Raw genomic sequence first — 21,080 nt, 5'->3', positions numbered from 1 at the left:
TACCATATGATATCACTTCTATGTAGAATTTAAAAAAAAAGACAAATGAAGCTATTTACAAAACAAAAATAGACTCACAGACATAGAAAACAAACTATGGTTACCAGGAAGGGAAGGGGATGGGAAGGGATAAATTGGGAGGTCGAAACTTGCAGATACTAACTACTATATATAAAATAGATAAACAAGTTTCTACTGTATAGGGAACTATATTCAATATCCTGTAGTAACTTCTAGTGAAAAAGAATATGAAAATGAATATATGTCTGTTCATGTACAACTGAAGCACTGTGCTGTACACCAGAAATCGACTCAACATTGTAAACTGCCTATACTTCCATAAAAAATTACATATATACATTAAACAAAGAAAAAATATAATAGCACATGGATTCCAACAATATATCCAAAGAATAAATGACAAGGATTATCTTAGAAACCCCAGAACTAGAAACATTGTTAGGAAATCTATCAAATATTTCAGTTGTGGACTGAGTGAAAATTGTACCATGTAAGAGTGGTGAGTTTAAGCTTTTTTTTTCAGGATTATAGCCCCCCTGGAGACAGCCTCTCAGTATTTCTGAGGGAACTGCTCTGAAGGGGTAGGGGGAGAAGCCAGCCTATACCTGATTTCTGGCTGGGGAATACGTGCACTCAGGTATACATCTTGGTGAAAGATTACTACTAGTCACAAAGAATAGATATCTCAAGTTAATAATTTTAGTGCTTTTCTATGTATGAGAAGGTGCAAGAATCTGGGTTCATTAAAATTATTCCTGGGATATATATACAACTAACTGTTTAAGGGGCCTGCTTGTCCAAAGCACAGAGCATCCTGTTAACATTTTAATTTCCTCCCAGAGTGCACTATCCATCCAGGACTGCAGTATCTGAGGACTTAATCCTTGTAGGACTCACTGGTGAGCAATGCTCTTTGTTCTTTGTGTATACAGTACATCAATTATTGAAGGGGAAAAAACCCCAAGAGGTTATATAAATATATGCCTGAAAACATCTGAAAAATTCATCAGTTATTCCTTATAAGAATCCTAAACAGAAGGAAACTACTGAAGTGTGACTTTTAAATTCTTAACTTGAATACTGGACTGGAGAACAGGTGTTAGAAATATTTATAAAGAACCTTTTTTGGGAAAATTCGCAAAAAAAAATAGACTGTTCATCACTGAGATCTCATGATTTCCTGTTGCAGTTGATTCTGATTAAATCACACGAACTAAATTGTGAAATGTAAGTTAATTCAACAAAAACATTTAAAAAGTAAAATCAACCTATCATTTATGTATAATTCTATAATTGAAAAAATTACAAAATATTTATTTCTCCTAGCTTAGTTAACTTTATAAGACATATACATTTGAAGGAATGTAGCAGTTTAAATAACACAAAATTATTACCACACAGTTTTCATGGGTCAGGAGTCAGTGGGGCACATCTTAACAATCCTCTGCTCAGGGTCTCACTAGATTGTGGCCAAGGGGTCAGCTGGGCTGTATTCCCTCTGCAAGCTTGTTTAGGGAACTGTGTCTCTGCGCTCACTCAGGTTGTTGGCAGCATTCATTTCCATGCAGTTCTATGGCTGAGGGCCCTGGCTTCGTACTGGTCATTGGCCAGAGGCTGCTGAGCTCCAAGAGGGTGGTGACACAGTTCTTTGCCACAAGTCTGTCACTGAAGCCCTCTTGCAAATGGCATCTTCCTTTTCAAAAGCCAGTAAGAAGTCTCTCTCATTAGAAGGACCCAGCCACTCTTTTAAAGGCTTTTTACTCCATCCATAATAACATCCTATTTGATTAAGTATAAAGAACTGATTTAGAATCTTTATTTCATCTGCAAGATCCTTTCATTTTATCACATAAAGTCACCTTATCACTGGAATGACATTCTATCATGTTCATGGGTCTCACCCTCACTCAAAGGGCAAGTGTATATCCTGGGGATGATCTTAGAATTCTGCCTACCACAAATTATTTAAAATATTTAAACAAACCAACATTAACTAGGACTGAAATTTAAAACTATCACTTCTGGGTTAAATACTCTTTTAGACCTGCAGGCAGGACAGTAAGCCTCTCTGAAACTCAGTTTCCTAATTCAAAGAATTTAAAGTCTAGATCAAATGAACACAAAGGTCACTATTTGTATTTAGATGGTATAATGTGACACTCATAAATGCAATTTTAGCAACTTGGACAACTCCTTTCCTAATTACACTGCATAAACAGGATGTTACAACATTCAGCTTCAAGAAAAAATTATGGCTATTTGGCAATCCTTCACACATCAGTAAGAGAGAACATAGTTTCTTGGAGAAAGTGGCAGTTCACTCAATGAGTTATTTCTCATTATTTTAAAAAACAAATTATATTTGAAATCATAGTTCCTTTCTTAAAACCTCAAAAGATCTCAATCTGAACAGATGAATATCAAGATATAAATAATGGGGTAATATTTGCAAGTGTTAGAAGTTAGAGCAGAAAAATGTTTCTAATGTGTTACTTAGAAATTAGAAGTCAATTTAATTTGTATAATGCTTGAGGTTTTCTCTATATTACAGAGATCTTGTGGAATATTACATGCCTATTGAATTTCAGGACATTCAAAAAGATGAGCTGTATTTTCTTACATTTTATGGTATTTTTTTTCTTAATGATTTTCAGTTTTAACCATACAGATATATAACTATTGCATAACTATATATGAGTACATACATATATACACATATACATGCATATATATATATAAAATCTGTTTATTAGACTGGAGGCATTTAAAATAATAAATGTGCTATCAAAATTTAAAATAATATTGGAATCAGTTGCAAAATTCACATGTTTTACAGTTAAAAAGACAAAGTTATGTATACATATGTGTGTTTAAACCAAGTATAGCTAGTAATTTAATATGTGTTCCCCAAATTTAAATAATAAAAACAGTAGCAAATGAAAGGAATTTGAAGCGGCTTCTAGTCAAATCAGTCTGCTATCTAGGCCTCTCCAGGTCTTCTACCCAGAGTCAAAGGAAGATACTCTCATAACTCAAAGTCATTACTTCAGCAATTATCTCTTCCTCTCCTGCAATACTGATTTTTCCTTCACAAATTAATTCCCATCAGACTATAGACATCTCATTAACTTTCCCATATTTAAAACATTTCTTAACTTCTCTTCCTCCACCATTTCTCTCTAGTTCTCAGCTTCCCTTAAAACAAAGTGCTTTGAATTCTCAGATTTTAATCTTTCTTCTCCTAGTCTCCACTTAAATAACTGTAGTCAGGCTTGTCCTGTGACACTGCTCATCAAGTCACTCACTTTAATGTGAAAACTTCAGTCCCCATATTACTAGACCTATCAATAACATTTGGTTTTAGGTCAGTAGTCCTTCTTCTATTTTATTTTCTTTACTTCCAGGATGACATACACCCCTGGTTTTACTTCCATTTAGGGGTTGTTTTCTGTCTCCTTTAACATTTTCTCCTCTTTTGTCTTAAATGGAATTTTTATCATTTTGCTACCTTCTATTTCCTATTTCCAGTTAGCATGCTGGCATCATTATATAGAATAACGTGGATATTGTGTAGAATGTTGAGATTTCAAGAACTGCTTTATGCGGTGACAGAGATCAGGAGAAGTAATACAGTCCTGTGGTATGATCATTAATGGACGCTGTTGTCCTTCACACATGAAAGTAAATGATCTCATAATTGATAGAAATCTAGAAGAATGCATTTGTCAGATCAAAAACCACATGCTTAGAAGATTTGTTGTATTAAAGACACTACTTCCAACATGGGATGCCCAGCTGAAGCTATCACCTGATTAAGTTTATGATACTCCGCTCACATGTACGGCAGTTAATCTTGCAGGTGTAGGAGCCCAACAGTGAATGTAATGAGATATGATAGGACTTACCACCCTGAACCTTCAGTGCTCATAACTGTTATCCTAATATGACTTATGATTCCCTATTTTGGTTGTAGTGAAAGGACTGGTCTTCCAGTTGGAGCCCTCCTACTGTAATGGATTCTCTGGTCTGGGAATCAATGTGAAGATTCTGCCAGTCATTATGTATCTGAGCCAATTACAGTTGTCCCTTCGTATCTGCAGGGTGGGGGTGGAGGTTTGGTTCCAGGACCCCCCATATATACAAAAAATCACAGATGCTAAAGTTCCTTATATAAAATGGCAATGGTACAATATATACAATAAATATGGACCTCCATATTGCAGTTTTCCCACATGGGAATGGAACCTCAGATAAAAATTTCTATGTGTAGCTGGTTGAATCCACAAATTCTAAATTGGCAAATATAAAGGGCTGACTGTATATTTACTGAAAAAAAAATCTATGTATAGATGGAACTATACAGTTCAAACCCGTGTTGTTCAAGGTTCAACTCTATTCACTTGGAAACTGAGAAATAGCCCCAGGATAAGTCCATGGACCCACTCAACCCACAGTAAACCTAGAATCTATTTGTTTGCATTTTTATTGCAGGAAGCTGATGGAATTTGGTATTACCTAGCATTATTTTTAGTTCAGATTCTATAGAAAATAGAACTTGAAAAACTTGGTAATCTATTTATGCAGTTCAGACTTAAGTAAATGACTGAAGTTCTCCCTAAGGAAGAGTCATGAGTTTTTTTTAAAATATATATTCATGGTATACATTTAATATACAAAGCATGTTAACACAATGGGATACAAGATCATATCCCAAGAACTGTTGAAAAGAGCTTAGAAAAAATATGTGTTTGGTATTTAATTTTTGAATGGCATAACTGCAATCTGTTTGACTTTTATCATGGTTTATTTTATTTTTCATATATTTTTTTTTAATTTAGGACTTTTCCTTGTCCATTTTACCATGACTACAAATGGATCTTTGTTTCATTCTAAGCAGCCATTATTTTACCATATTGGCTTTTGAATTCACCTAAATGTGTAACATTGTTTTGCTGAAATTCAACACTTCCATAAATGTGCAAAACTGGATATTTGGTATTTGAAGTAGGTAAGAAAAATTCTTGGATAATATGGCTGTAAAAGAGAAAGGATCAAGTTTTGACCCCAGAAATTTTGCAGCAAAACATTCTGTAGTCTTCTTAAGAAACCTCAAGTGCATAAATCAGAAATCTGGGGCCTTAAATTATACAACCATATGGTCAATAGACATATGAAAAAAATGCTCAATATCACTAATTATCAGAGACATGCAAATCAAAACTACAATGAGGTATCACCTCATACCAGTCAGAATGGCCATCATCCAGAAGTCCACAAATGACAAATGCTGGAGAGGGTATGGAGAAAAGGGAACCCTCCTACACTGCTGGTGGGAATGTAGTTTGGTTCAACCATTATGGAAAACAGTATGGAGATTCCTCAAAAAACTGAAAATAGAGTTACTATATGATCCAGTAATCCCACTTCTGGCTATATATCCAGAGAGAACTCTAATGTGAAAAGATATATGCATCCCAGTGTTCACAGTAGCACTATATACAATAGCCAAGACATGGAAGCAACCTAAATGTCCATCAACAGAAGACTGTATAAAGAAGTTGTGGTATATTTATACAATGGAATACTACCCTGCCATAAAAAGAGTAAAATAATGTCATTTGCAGCTACATAAATGGACTTAGATGGCCATTCTAAGTGAAGTAAGACAGAAAGAGAAAGAAAATACCATATATTACTCATATGTGGAATCTTAAAAAAAAAAAAAAGAACACTATGAATTCATCTACAAAACAGAAACTGACTCTCTCAGACTTAGTAAACAATCTTATGGTTACCAGGGAAAGGGGGTGGGAGGAAATAAATTTGGGAGTTTGATATTCACAAATGTTAGCCACTATATACACAAATAGATTTTTTTTTGAAGTTTATTTTGTATAGCACAGGGAACTATGCTCAATATCTTGTAATAACCTTAATGGAAAAAATATGAAAAAGAATATATGTATGTATATGCAAGTCTGGGACATTGTCTGTACACCAGAAATTGACACATTGTAATTGAGTGTACTTTAATAAAAAATAACTAAATAAAAAACGAAAAAATATACAATAATGTTCAAACATATGTATGTATAAAGAAGAAAGTCTTTTAAAAATTTTTTCTCATAAAGGCTCCATTCCATGGAAATACTCTCCATTCCTAGATCACTTTTTTAGTATATCAATATATTTATGATGATGCTCTGTATAAAATTATTTTTCTACCTCATGGTCATGAGAGTAATCTTGGGCTTAGCGACATGCAGTAGTACCCAGAGAATATTAATCCTGTCTTGGTGATAAGAAGTCTTTTTTTTATTTTATAAAAATAGGATTAGCATATTAGTAATAGAATAAATAAATATAGGCTCAAAAGAGCCCATGTATAAGAGAAAAGAGGTGCTTGTGAAATCATCTGTCATTGAACTTGAAAAGAATTGAGTCTTTAGTGAAGTCTCCTACTGCCCAAACAGAAATTATTTTCACTTTCAACTGTAAACTTTTCCTGACTTATTTTTTCCTATTTCTTCTCTAAATTATCCTCAAAATGTGAGTAAACAAAGAAATGAACAGAAATAAATTACAAATTAGTAATATCTGACACTCTATAATTTGATGGCTCCTTCAGGGTGTATTTGTGTGTTGTGCTGAGGGAGAGAAAAGAGAAAAGCGAAAACAGTGAGGATTTCAGTGAAGAGCAGGGAGCAGGGAGGAGGAAAGTAATTGTTCTCTTCAGAACAACTTCCTGAAGCCTAGCGCACATCCACGGAGGTCACTTTCCGAAGGCCTAGGCAGCACTTTCTGAAGGTCAGGTGGTGTGAGTGAATGAGGTATCTACAGAGAGTGTAGCAGACGTGAAAATGTTCCCACCCCTGGCATCCATCTGTGTTTACTCTACAACTTGGGGACCAATTTCTTTAAAATTCATTCATTCATCTGTTCATTCATTCACTTCTTAAATGTCTAGTGGATTCTAGTATATTTTTGGTTCAAATAGAGGTGGTGGCAAGTGTTTAGAAGCTTGTCAGATGTCTCTAGCCATTAGTATTATCTTTAATACTCATGAGATAGGTCAGTATATGGTGGAAAGTAGCTACCTTACAGATGGTGATCTGGGGCAACACAGTGAGCAAAATCCCTAGTTATTCTACTTTCAGGGGATACACAGAAATGCCCTTAGAGCAAAAGGGAAGGAAGTGTCTTGTAACATGTGCTACAAAATGCATAACCACTTGTTATACACTGTGTTTTGTTTATTCATTTCGATTGTGTGACATGACCTTCCTCAATTTTGCCATTTAAGGAAATCCTACTGAACTTTCAAAGGTCATTTCAAACTCCATCTTCCTCACTAGAACAACTGAATTTGTGAGCTCCTTGAAGGTGAGACTCATTCATTTGTATAATTTGGTTCTCAATGAGTAACATAAGAAACACTCAGTAAATATTTATTTCATGATTCAATAAGACATTCTTGAATTTCTGTCTTAATTATTTTTTCTGGTCCATCTACTGTCACAGAAACATTCTGATAACAATGAGAAAAACTTTCATTCTCTTTTATATAGTAGATGTAGACAGTCCTTTTCTCCTCTTTATTCCAATATGTCTGATGAAAAAATATCAAATGGCGATGTTTCCTATGACTTTAAAATTATTTCTTTGTGTAAACACAGTAGATACTGCACAAATATACACATGCACACGTAAACGGTAATAACTTCCTAGGACTAAATATCTACTTTGTCCTAGTAAAGCTCCTATTAAAAGCTGACAGCTCTAACAGGCTAGGCGGTCTGACTCTAAAAGTTATTCTTTTTTCAAAATATCATGTTGCTTCTACCTACATATCATTAATTTATTTCTGTGGAAAACAACTCTCAAATTTTCAGTATGAGAACATAGAAATCTATTTTATTAACTCATGTGGAAAACTTTAATTCTCTTGTGCTCCTCCCTACCCAAGGAAATCTGTTTGCTTCTCTATTTTCAAGTGTAGGGCATTACAGAGAACTCAATAGTTGTTCATATGATTTCTGTGCAACATTAGCAAAGATACACACACAGACACACTAATAAATTGTTTGCTTAAGCACTGGTTATAAGAAAAATACTCAGAACTATACTAACACATATTTTTACAATAACCTAAAAGAACTAATGAACTTAAGGCAGGTTTATTATACTTTTCCATGTGTCTGTTTCTAAACCAATAATACCTAATTACCCCTAGAAGTGTATGCTCCATGATACAACACTTCTTTAAGACCACAAGAATGTCAAGATGTTAGAACAGATCTTCAAAAACAAACTTTGCACAGTAGAATGCTATTCATTATTTACTGTCTATGTGAACTTGAAAAAGTTATCTTCTCTAAACCCCAGTTTCTTTAGTTCTAAAAGGTGGCTAATAATGTCTAGCCTCTTAAAAGGAGCTATTATTAAGTAAATGATTTAAAGTGCTTGGAACAGAGAAGAAATTTAACCATTATTAAGACAGAATAAAATGTTTCATACGATGTTGTATTAAAATAGACAAACGCTGAATGCTTCCTCCTTCTCGGATGGCAGGCACCTTTACACCAGAGGCAGGAGTGACGTTAGTAATGACCGAGTACCTGCAATTAGATAACCCTTACAAGAAATATATGAATGTGTCACATTTTGTCAAACAAGGTAATCCAGAGCTTTGTCTCATTCTGATAGAAGTTAATTCCAATAGGAAGTGCATTTTTGAAAGGATTCACAGGAAACGATATGGTTTTAAAGACATTTCCTCTGCCTTCGCCTCCATTGAGAGAGAACGACCAGGAAATTTAAAAGTGCATTTTCCTCTGGGTTTCAAAAGGTTATCTTTCAGGTAGATTTTAGGCCCTGTAAAATGTTGATAACAGCCTGTCAGAGTTGATGTGTTTACGCTGATTTTCCATTGGGTAAGCTACATACATATTGTGTGAAGTGAGGGTCCTTAGAGTATAGTTCAGAACATTTTTGAACAAATCATTGTTATTTTGGAAAAATAAAATAAAATGAGCCAACAACTTGCCTCACCAATAGCCTGAAAATGTTACCACTTTTTAAAAATCTTGCTTTGATCAGGTAATTATACAATGAACATCAGGAAATTTTGGAGTTGAAGAAATATATTTAGATTCTTCATTATCCTACAGATATGTGGATTTTGCAGTGGGAGGACAAACGTCCTACAAAGAAGAAGAAATATTAAGGATTACATTAGCATTTAAAATACACAGAAAAATTGAAATTTTAAATATCCCTCACTTTTAGAATATAACCTTTCAACTATGATGACAAAAATACATTTTTACACATTTGGTGTATATAGTTGTATTTTTATTATTGATTTTCCTTAAAAATTAAATGAGGAAGAGGGATAGTTAGCTATATCTACATAGAAATAACCCAAAAGCTATAAACCTTAGGCACAAGGTGCAGGTACCATTGTTGAACCATCAAGAAAACTGAGAGGAAACAGGAGGGATAAAAATGCCGATACTATTGAGACCCGACCCATAATTTGGAGTATGTGCAAACAGGCTTCTCAGAGCACACAAAAGAGACAAAGCTTTTGTTCAAAAAGAGCTAGAACTCTCAATCTAATTCTGTAGCAGTGCTTTTTCTGTATGTGTAGGAGTACATAATGTTGTAGAATCATTAAAGCAATGCAAATGTAAAAGTGTCCTTTTGGAATTCTAGGGAAGTATTCTTCCTGATGTGCACTGTAAAATTACTTTATTCATTATCGTTCGATGACTATATATAGATCTCTCACACAAAATCCTTCTGGGGATGTTAAACTGAAAACCATTTGGGTAATATCATATAAGTCCATTAACATCAGAAAAATCTGTGCTTATATATTCCATTACATTTTATTTTGCTTTATTTCCATCTATCTTTTCAGTGATATTCTTTTTCCTATGAATTACTTCAAATTTTGCTTCTGAGATTTTGCTATCATTTGCTTGTAATTCTCTAACTTACCTGTAGAACTCTTGAGATTATCAAGGCTACAGTTGTGATTTTAAAATAAACTCTGTGTTGTTTCTATAGACTTTAAAATAACATTTCCAACTGAAAAAGCATTTTCTCTAGGTTAACATACAGCTGTTATTTGGTCATTACTGATATTCCCAAGCTTTCGTTTATTTTAGTTACAGAAGCTTTTCAAGAATGTCGTCCTTTGAATTCTGCTTATGCCATTATTTTAAGCACTAAGCTTAGATTTCAGTATATTTTCATTAAAGACCATGAAAAGAGTTAAAAAAAAAAAAAATCAAGTGAAGGAACCATAGGAAATGTAAAGTACTAACAAAAAATTCCTAAGTGAAGCCTATCTCTACCTTTTTTATTAATATTTTCTATAGACATTATCTTTTTCAGTGTTATATATGAAAATATGTTTGAATATTTAAGACAGCTACATAATTAAAATATTACCATAAAGTTTCTGTGTTTTTGTAATCATTATTAACAATTTATTTTGCAAACTACCCTTTTAAACTAACCACTAGAAAACTTTTTAAAAATTTAGTTTTACCTCCAATTTGTGCTCTTCTGACACATTGTAAAATACTGGTACAAAGGAAACAAAAATAAATCTTCAATTTTCAGGAGGTCCTGAAGCACTGTCCATCACAAATACAAACTTTAAAAAAAATAATTATCTTTTCCAGTAAAGGGAAAACAAATCTAGGCAATCAGAAAAAAAAAATCAAAAGAACTAATAAACCATCTTTCACTAAGCAAAATAAACACAGAAAGTAAAACAAAAGCATGCTTAATACTATTCATAATAATAGGTACATTTATTAAATGCCTTGTGTATTAGACATAGCTCTGGATACTTAGGTCATCTCTTCAGATTTTACTGAGTACTCATAATAGACATTATGTTAGGTGTTAAACATGAAACTAAACAAAACAGACATGATTTCCAACTTGACAATAACAAAAACACAGCTGGCAGTAAAGATAACCATCTATTGTTACGAACTCCAATATAAAATAGTCAAGATACCCTATGAACATGTAAGTGGGCATTTAGTCCACATACAGGGGATCAGGTGAGTTCTGAAGAGTAAGTAAGAAAAATCTATCAGGTAAAGAGAGGGTACTACTGAACCAAGGTGTCAGGGATGGAAGCAAGAAAAGTTTCCAGATGGAGGAAAAGACAAATATAAGAGGTACAAAGTCCTATGAAGGGTTTGAGATTTTACCCATCTGCAAGCTAACAAGTTAGCCTGCTGTGGTATGAATGCTAACAAAAAGGGGAGTACATAATTCCTGGATCAGGGAAAAAGAATGTTATTCTAGTATAGCTACTGAAGTCCATGGTGCAGGAGGTGCCTAGAATGGCCACCAGGGTTGCTGCTCACACAGTGGGTTTGCATGGCAGGTGAGGAACACCAACCTCACAAAACTTCAGTCCTGTTACGGGCTACAAACCCTTAGAGAGGGAGAGATACAATAATTATTATACTGGACAGCAAACAGATGTGTCCTCAGTTCTGGAGGCAGACACTGCAGCTCCTAAGGCTGTTCACTATACAATCTTGAGAAGTTACTCTTACACAAAAGACTTAAAAAAAAAAAAAAAAGAGTACCTTTATTTGCAAGATGTGCAGAAAGAGAGACTATGCTTTGGTATGACTTCTGTAATATCAGAAGTATCTTTTCCCTGGAAGATAGAAAGAATTCATCCATGACTATAACTAAATGTATCCCTTTGGGCTACAGCCTGGAAATAGTACTCTGATGACTGTCCCAAATTCTTCCACTGTTAGGGTCTGTTGAGGTTTCTGATCTCTCTTGAGATACATTTTTATAATTCACATTTTCCCAGGAAATCATCGCTTTCAATGAAACATTAAAATGCACTTGCATAAGATTTTATGAAGTGTTTTTATAATACTTTAAATTTCCTCTTTCAGGGAATATTATTCCCCTTTTGTTTCTAATTTTTAGTGTTTGTACCTATTCCTTCTTTCCCTTTGGGTTTCAAAAATTTATTTTTATAAAGAGCTTTTGAAGTTTTAAACAAGTTCTTATCTCCCTTATTTTTATTTGACAAATAATATTTTCTGATTTTGTTTTTATTATTTCATCTTTGTTCACTTTTTAAACTGTTATTTCGATGCTTAAATAATTTATTTAATCACTGGTGATCCATTCCATTTCTTACCTCTCTAAATGCTCCCATTGTGGTAGTTTTTGTTTTTGCTTTTGTTTTTTCCTAATTGGGATTTGAGTTTTCTAAGATATCTTCTATTTTAGATAAAACCTCAATCTATTTTAGATAAAACTTCTCCTGCTGCTGTTTTATTTCTTTTCTCTCTCTTACAAGCAATCTTCAAGCAAGAATGGTCTACACTTAGCCTCTACTTCTCCCAGCCATTTTGTCTTCAAGTATTTGCCGTCTAATTTGACTTCTGTCTACATTAGTCCTCTACACTCAGAGGAAATCTGTCTTATCTATTCTGACTCTCCTTGTTTAGATCAACCTATCCAGCCTCTGAATGTTGAATTATATAAAGGCTCAACTCATCTCAACAAGGTTCTGTTTCTAGACAAAGTCATTCACTTCTTGATGGTTACAAGATTCTTATCTCTAGCCTAGATCCCTGAACTCTGAATGTACATAATCAAACATTAATATTTCTACTTGATGTTCAAAGAAATTGTAGATTCAACTTATCCAAATGATATTATAATTTCTATCATTATTCCAACTCCAAATTTACTCATACTTCTGTGTATTCTATCTCAAAATTGGTAAAAACAAACATTAATCAAGTTTCTAAGTTATAAACTTAGGAGTTGTTACTATTAATATTTTTATTTCCTTCAACTAGCATTTTCCACCTACCACTATATTCTGTCAATTTTATTTCCTGATTCCATCATTTTTTGGTCAGTTTCCACCAAGATTTCTATATCCGAACCATGATCTTCCAATAGGAGTAACTGCAATTATTTTCATAGTTTTCTATTTTCATTCAAATGTTGGTCTGTTTTCCATTTCCCACATTTTAGCAGTGTAATCTTTTTATAATGTGCAGTTGATTAATGATGCATTCCTCATTAGGTATAAACATTTTATGAGGGCAGAAACTGTAAATGTTTTCACTCAGTTTTTCTTTTGCTTCCTAGAACAGTACCTAATAAAGATACTGGTGCCAATATCAATTAAATTTCTACCTATTTTCTTTATGTCAGTGCTGTTCAAGTCACTGGTTAAAAATGCAAGTAAACTATGGCCCGAGTTTTCAGGGAAGTCTCCGTCTTATAGCAGATTAGTAACACTGAATTTGTAGACATTGCTTGTCAATGGAGAAAGACTGGCCAACCTCAAATATCTTCATTGAATGCTGTCATCTTCTGGTAACCTCTTCATTCAAAGGTCAAGTCAGCTACTCTAGACAAATATAAGTAAGTTCTGCTCATTTATGATTTAGACTGAGCCAACTGATTCTTTTAATTGAGACTTCTCCTGGAGTTATTCTAAGGTGGAAAACTTATGTAGAACAATAAAGTATGTGGGAAAAAGATGTCTAGTTCTTAAACTTAATCTCTTCTATCCCGGCTTCCAATGTGTGGTAAAATCATATCTTTTCCATAGTGACACTATTGATATATCTTTTTTTTTAAATGGGTCTCTGGATGCAGCCAAATCTCTAAGACAGTGGTTCTCAAATTTTAGAGGGCATCAGAATCACCTGATGGGTTTGCTAACACATAGATTGCTGGTCTCTACCATGGTGTTTCTGCTTCAGTATGTTGGGAGGAGGGGATGATAATTTGATTTTCTAAAAAGATCCCAGATGATGTTAGGGAATTATACTTTGAAAAACATTGATTTAAATCACACACACAAAATTTTAGACCTGTGGAAAGACCTTATATTTTCCCTACCTTTTATTTAGGCATGAAAGGCATGCTGATATTCACTGGGAATTCTTCAGGTTAATCATTGTTAGGACTCTCATTTAGGATTCTCAATCTAAGCCTCAATATCTAGGAATATATGGAGGGCATTTAATTTTCCAGAACTCTAGAGGAAAGCATAACATCCCTTTAACTTTAGAATCTCTAAAATGCATCAGGAGACTCTATCAGCCATTAAAATACTACTGCACTCATTCTTTCTAAAACATACACACACACACACACATACACACACACACACACACAGAGTCACTAAATTAAATGTAATGCTGGTAATAAGGCAGGATAGACAGGTCTGTTTTATAGTCTTTTTCTGTTCCCAAATGAATAATTCAAACTGAAATAATAAAATATAATCAACTAAAATGCATACACAGATGGAGAAATATGGGATCATTTAACTGGATCTAATAAAAATAACAATGAATGGTAAGATGCTATATTTAAAGCACAGATAATACATATTGAAGGATAAACTATTTAAAATATAGACAAAGATTGTCAGACTGTTAAAAAAATAAGCCCATATACATGTAGCTTAAAATATTTCTTTTATATAAGAATATAGAAAAGCTGAGATTAAAACAATGAGAAAAGAAATATCATGTAAACCCTATAAAAATTAGGTACAGTTATATTGATACAAATCTATAATCATAATAAAGTTTTAACATACCTCTCTTAGAAACTAATGCAACAAGTACACAGAAAGGATACTGAAGATTTGGCCAACATACATAATAAATTGAGATATATACCACTAAAATCATCAACTGAACACTACCCATTCAGTTGGAACAATAACTAAATTGACCACAAGCAGGGCATAAACCATTCTCTATGGTTTTCAGGGAAATGCAGTCTTAGTAAGTATTATCTCTGACCATGGTAGGATTACATTTGAGATTAAAACAATAAAATGAGCAGAAAATGCAAGTATATTCTAAAATTAAAGCATCTCCCTTAAAAAACACACACTCCAAAGACAACATAGCAAAAAATTAGAAAAAAAAATGCATTGCATTTAAAAAAGGAGTATTTATCAGGGAGAAAAGAAAAGTAAGAAAGAGTATGATTTTTTTTCAAAACATTAGGAAAAAAACAAATTCTTGACTAAACAGATTAAAATTTAAAGGAAGGAATTACAGGAGGCATTGAAGATCACTGTCATAAATTGAGAAAAAGGCTCTACAGATCCTCAACATTGAAAAGCAAAATAAGACTTCAGTTAGACAAACTTTGGGACATATATTTGAAAATTTTAGCTGGAATGGAACATTTTCTGGAAAAATAAAAAATATTAAAGTAGCTCCAATATAAGAAAATCTAAATTGTTTTATATATATTAAGTAAATTGAGTTATAGTGGAAGCTTTTCCACCAAGAAAACTGACAGCTCAATAGTTTCACCAGTAAATTCTATTAAACATGTAGGGAAAAAAATATTTACTTTAGAGACACTATTTGGGATTAGAAGATTAAGGAATATTTTTTATCTCTAATTATAAGGTTTTCTTCATAAATGTCACAGGCCAATCCCAAGCCCTGAAACAAAAATCATATACAAAATGTTAATAAATATTTTTTATATTTATGGTCAAAAATACTACACCACTCTCTAGATGCATTCATTTCAGGAATTCATGTTGATTAATTGATTAATATTCACTATTATAACAGAAGAAAGGAGGTAAATTACATGATCATTGTGAGAGATGCACAAAAATAATTAACAAAAATTAAAAACTATCATGTTTTTTTGAGCCAGCTAGAAAAACATGGGATGTCTTTAATTTGATAACCTATGGAAAATATTATATTTAACATTAAAACAATGAAATTGTTTTCCCTGAGACAGGATTAGGATGCTGTCTGTTATGATTTCTGTTCAAGACTACAGAAAATTCTACCTGGTTCAATAAAGCAAGAAAAACAATTAAAAGCTTTAGGAATTTGAAAGGAAGAATATAATTATTTTCACAGATGATAGTACTGAGTACTTAGAAAATGAAAAAAGTTCTGATTTTAATAAACTTTAGCTATTTAGCAATGATGCCAGATAAAAGGTTTATATGAATAAGCCATGTGTGTGAACGTGTGTGTATGCACATATGCATGTGTATCTACATATACATACATATACATTTGTATACATGTATATATTCATATGCTAAGTATATTACACATATATTATATAGTAAACATATAATTCTTCAATCTAAGAAAAGTGATAAGCTATGTGAAACCTATGCTTTCATTTTCAATTGTAAGTGCTCCATCATACTGTGGGCTTGTTTTGCACTAAGATCCAGTAATTTTTTAAATGAACTTTGGCAAAACCATTCTGTTTCTCCTAAACTCAGTTCAGCAGGGATTTCTGTAGCCCTTAAAATATCACAATACTTAAGTCATCATCACCATCTAGGCAAAGGAATAACATCATGGCAATAAGAGGTTGCAGGTAACATGAAGAAAATCAGTGTTAAGAGGGACTACAACTAGAAGCTAGGCCATAGGAGAAGGGTACCTGCTCATCACTGACAAGGGATTAAAAGCTGAGTTAATTAAAATAGTTTAAATTGAGTAGCAAAAGATTTATGTCAAAATACCTTTATTGTGGTATGATTCTTGTACAGTAAACGACACATATTTCAGATGCACAATTCGATGAATTTTGATAGGTGTATACACCAATGAAACCACCACGCAATCAAGATAGCTAACATTTGCACCACTCCCCAAGAGATACAACACATATGAATAGGAATGATGCATACCATTTGGCCCAGTACATTATAAAGTAGTTCAAATAGGTCACCAGGGCTCCAGATGGCAAGCTTAACCAAGAATACTACATTAACCTGTTAATTCTGGGAGTCAGTTCAGAAAATAGATCAATTAAGACATAAAACACTGGGCGAAGATATGGCTAGATTCTGGGATTTTGAGCAAAACTGGAATTGATAGGTAACACAGGGCATGTGGATTAGTTTATCAATAAAGGTACAGGGAGCAAGGTATAGGCTATGTGGGAAAACAGGCAGAAGCGAGTCTAAGAACATAGACAGATCTTGGATCAAAAGTTTATGTTTAACATGAAAAGTCCAAAATTTCTTTGAGTATTTATACAGCTAATCTTCAAAGATAGATTCTTCACTTTGATACTTTGCCAAAGGCAAAAGAATAATGACACACTGAATGGCTTAATATCAGCTTAAATAAAAATAATGAGTATCTAAAAGTTCTTCGAATTAATTTATTTTTTAAAAGCTGAAGATATATTGGAAACATTTAAAAAATATTAACATACAGTAATATCCAAGTGCACTTGTTGAAAACACCAAATCTAGAAAGACTACCTGGTCTCAAGTTCCATCTGCTCCATTTACTAATTTACTTCCTATGGTATGGATTTCCCATTTGTAAAATGGATATAGGAATAGTCCTACCTCTTGGAGTGGTTGTGAGAACTAAAGGATTCAATAAATGAAAGCACTAAGAATAGCACTGAGCATAGAGTAAATATTCTTCAAGTGTTGGATAGATCTTCCCAATGTAAAAAGAAATTGCAAAGGAAGTACTCATTTTTCACTGACATGGGACAGCTGAATACCATTTCATAATCTAACTTGAATTGAACATATTCATAAATTAATTTGGGTAGTAAAATGATTTTCATTTTATTTTTTGAATATACACATTTAATTTCCAATGTTTATAGCAACATATCAAAGTAAATGGTCCTGGTGAAGTTAGGAAAAGAAATCACTGCTTTACATCATTTAGCTAGAAGATATATTATTTAAGTCAATCAAATTGGATTCAAAGTGATGCATGCAAGATGATACAGAACATAATCCATGTATGAAATAATCTACATTTTCTTAGTAATATTAAATTTCCTTAGTTTAATTTTGACTGTTGCAATACAGTGTAGGCATCTTTTATTCAATATAATTAACTTCTTGTTGTGAGTGTATTGCTTCAATAAAAATGTTAACACTGATGTGAAAATATTCTTTACAAATATGATTTTTTAAATTTGCCTTTATTGGTTGAAGCTTTGATTTTGTACCACTATAGTAAAATAATAGTAAGAGTAAAATTAAAGATCTTGTCTAATACCACTCTAAGAGTAAAAAAGAAAAATTCAATCATTATGTAAAAGTATATATGAAGAAATAAAAATGCATCCATAAGTTATTAAACTATCTAATTATGAAAGTAATACATATTCAGGATTAACAAGAAACTTGAGAGCAAATAGAAGTATTAAAGAAAAAAATGTTGTAATTCTATGACCTAAAGAGTACTGATTTTTTTTTTAATTGAAGTATAGTCAGTTTACAATGTTGTGTAAAGTTCTGGTGTACAGCACAATTGTTCAGTTATACATAAGTATACTCATTTTCATATTCTTTCCACCTTGAGTTACTACAAGATATTGAATATATTTCCCTGTGCTATAAGGTACAGAATTGTCTGTCTGTTTTACATATACCAGTCAGTATCTGCAAATCTTGAACTGCCAGTTTATCCCTTCCCACCCTGCCAAAGAGTACTGATACTAAAATTTGACTTATCTTTCCACTTTTAATAAAATACATGCAACAAACATAGTATGACATCTATATCTACGAAAAAATAATTACCTGAACCAAAGTATTACTATGCTTAAGACTGAGAAACTGTGTGTGTGTGTGTGTGTGTGTGTGTGTTTGTGCGTGTCTGTTCATTTACCTTAACCAAATTAGGTGAAACATCTAGGAAGCATTACTAAAAAAAAAATAGAAATCCCCAGCCCACTCCTTCCTCTATTCTGTTCCCTGGAATGAAGCTCTAATGGCTGGATCCGTCAGTCATGTTGCACAATAAGGATGAAGGCAACACCTGATATACTTGACCTGGGACTGTGGGAACTCAGTTCCATTCTTCATACCCTCCTTTACTGCTCAAAATGAAGAGGAGCTATACTCTGCTGACTATACTTCCAAGGATCTATATCACTCCTATTGAATATCAAAGTGTATTAAAATTATATTTATAGCATACATAGATAATATATGCAAAGGATTATATATAATTTATATACATATTATATATATGTGTGTGTATATATAAATATATATATATATATATATATATATATATATATATCCTCTAAACCTAAACATACAGTTGTGATAAATAATTAGAAAAAGAGATTAATCATATGGAATTTTTTTCACTATCATCTTATTTTCTTAAGTAATCCCAAATGTAAATTCATGGACTCATTATTTTTAAGCTATTTTTTTCCTAAATATTGCTAATTCACCTTTAGGATATTTTGTGTATTAACTTTAATCTCATCGAACTTCCATTCTTAACCATTTTGATTTCAGCCATATAAATTGGTATAGCTTTCATTCCTTAGAAAGTATGAAAATATAATTATACATACACAGTAATCACTATTTTATTCCTTTTTTTTTTTGCAGTTGAGTGAATATATGTTTGACTGTTCAGCTGTCTGTTTTTCTCCTATGGAAAGAGGTTTATAGGATTGATAAATAAAAGCAGAAAGACTCTCAGTTGTCTCAATATGTGAAAAAAAAAAAACAAACTCAAAGAGTCTTTTTCAGAGGATTTGAGCCAAAAATGAATGCATTCCTTTAGTCAAATATCACCACAACCATAACCTACTATATAATCTCACTTGATTTTGTTTTCTCAAAATAGAATTAAAAACTCTCCTCTGAGAGTTGATGCTTTATTTCAGTGTTAAAAAGAGACCTCTGAAAATAGCAATAGCATTAAAGAAATTAACAGCATTTACATTTTAATTGTTATAATGCACAGGATCAGGTTTGATTAAGTGTTAATGGACTTATCACTTATCTTCAAATCATAGCAGATTGTGAGATTTATTAAATTGGCTGAATTGTTAACATTTATTTACACTGTAAATAACTCAAACCCAAGTGACTATTTCAGCATTTACATTTCCCCATAAACAACAACACTCCCACTCAAATGCAAGTATACTTTAATGGAGATAAAGCAATCTTTCAAAAATTTTAGTGGGCACATTTGTTTTCTAATAAGAATTACCATTATGTATCTTTAATAGTGATTAATTTTTCATTATCTCAATGATGTAATCACCCTATAATTTGGATTATACATTAAGCTTTCTGATTATCATAAAGGATTCAGTGAACTCCTCCTTCCAGTTCAATTATTGCAACGATTTTAAACTCATGTAAAAGCTAATTATAAGACAGCATGAATAGCCAGAATGAATATAAATAGTATCAGTGGTTCATGTTCTCACCACATGATTCTGTTAAACACTTGTTATAAATAACCAAATTTTTTTTTTTTTTTAGTGTCGTTCAGGAAATGTGCTTATAGAGTGATTTCCGTTGTTATAAAATCACAAGTGAATCATTCTATCTTCTATACCATTCTGCTACACATTTTCTTCTGTATTAAAGCTCACTTTCTCCACCTATTGTTACAACATTGAAGTTTATGGATTATGTGTATTTTGCTATAAATCCAAAGAATATTTGGTTAACTAGGGATAGAGTAGTCATTAAATAGGTATGTCATTATGGATTGGAGGACATAAAAATATATTTTAGGTAAAAGACATTTTAGCATCTCAAAGGAGTTTCATTATAATTACAGAATTAAAATTCTACATTACATCTGAAAGAGACAATGTGATGTTGTGGAAAAAGATCACTGTGAGCCAAGAAATGTAGACACATATACTAATCACCCGTGCAATAAAGGTTTAGCCATTTTACTACTTTGCTCTCTAGCTTTCATTTTCTGTACAATCAGAGAGTTTTGCTAAATTATATTAACAACAAAAACTGCAAAATGAAAGCTATTTTACTTATAAATTAACAAAAAGTCAATAAAACAAGTGAAGAAAAAAGGCAAAATAAGCTAATATGACAATAAATTAAAAGATCAATTGCCCAGGGAGATTTATTTTTGCTAGATGATTTAGTGTCTTTAAACTATAAAGAAATTTTAACACTGAGTCTAGAAAAATTAATATATGAAAAAATGAATTACTTGAATTCTTTTTAAAAT

Source organism: Camelus bactrianus, chromosome 3 (assembly GCF_048773025.1).
Source record: "Camelus bactrianus isolate YW-2024 breed Bactrian camel chromosome 3, ASM4877302v1, whole genome shotgun sequence".
In the NCBI taxonomy this organism is placed as follows: domain Eukaryota; kingdom Metazoa; phylum Chordata; class Mammalia; order Artiodactyla; family Camelidae; genus Camelus; species Camelus bactrianus.
Note: the sequence above shows the minus strand (reverse complement) of the source record.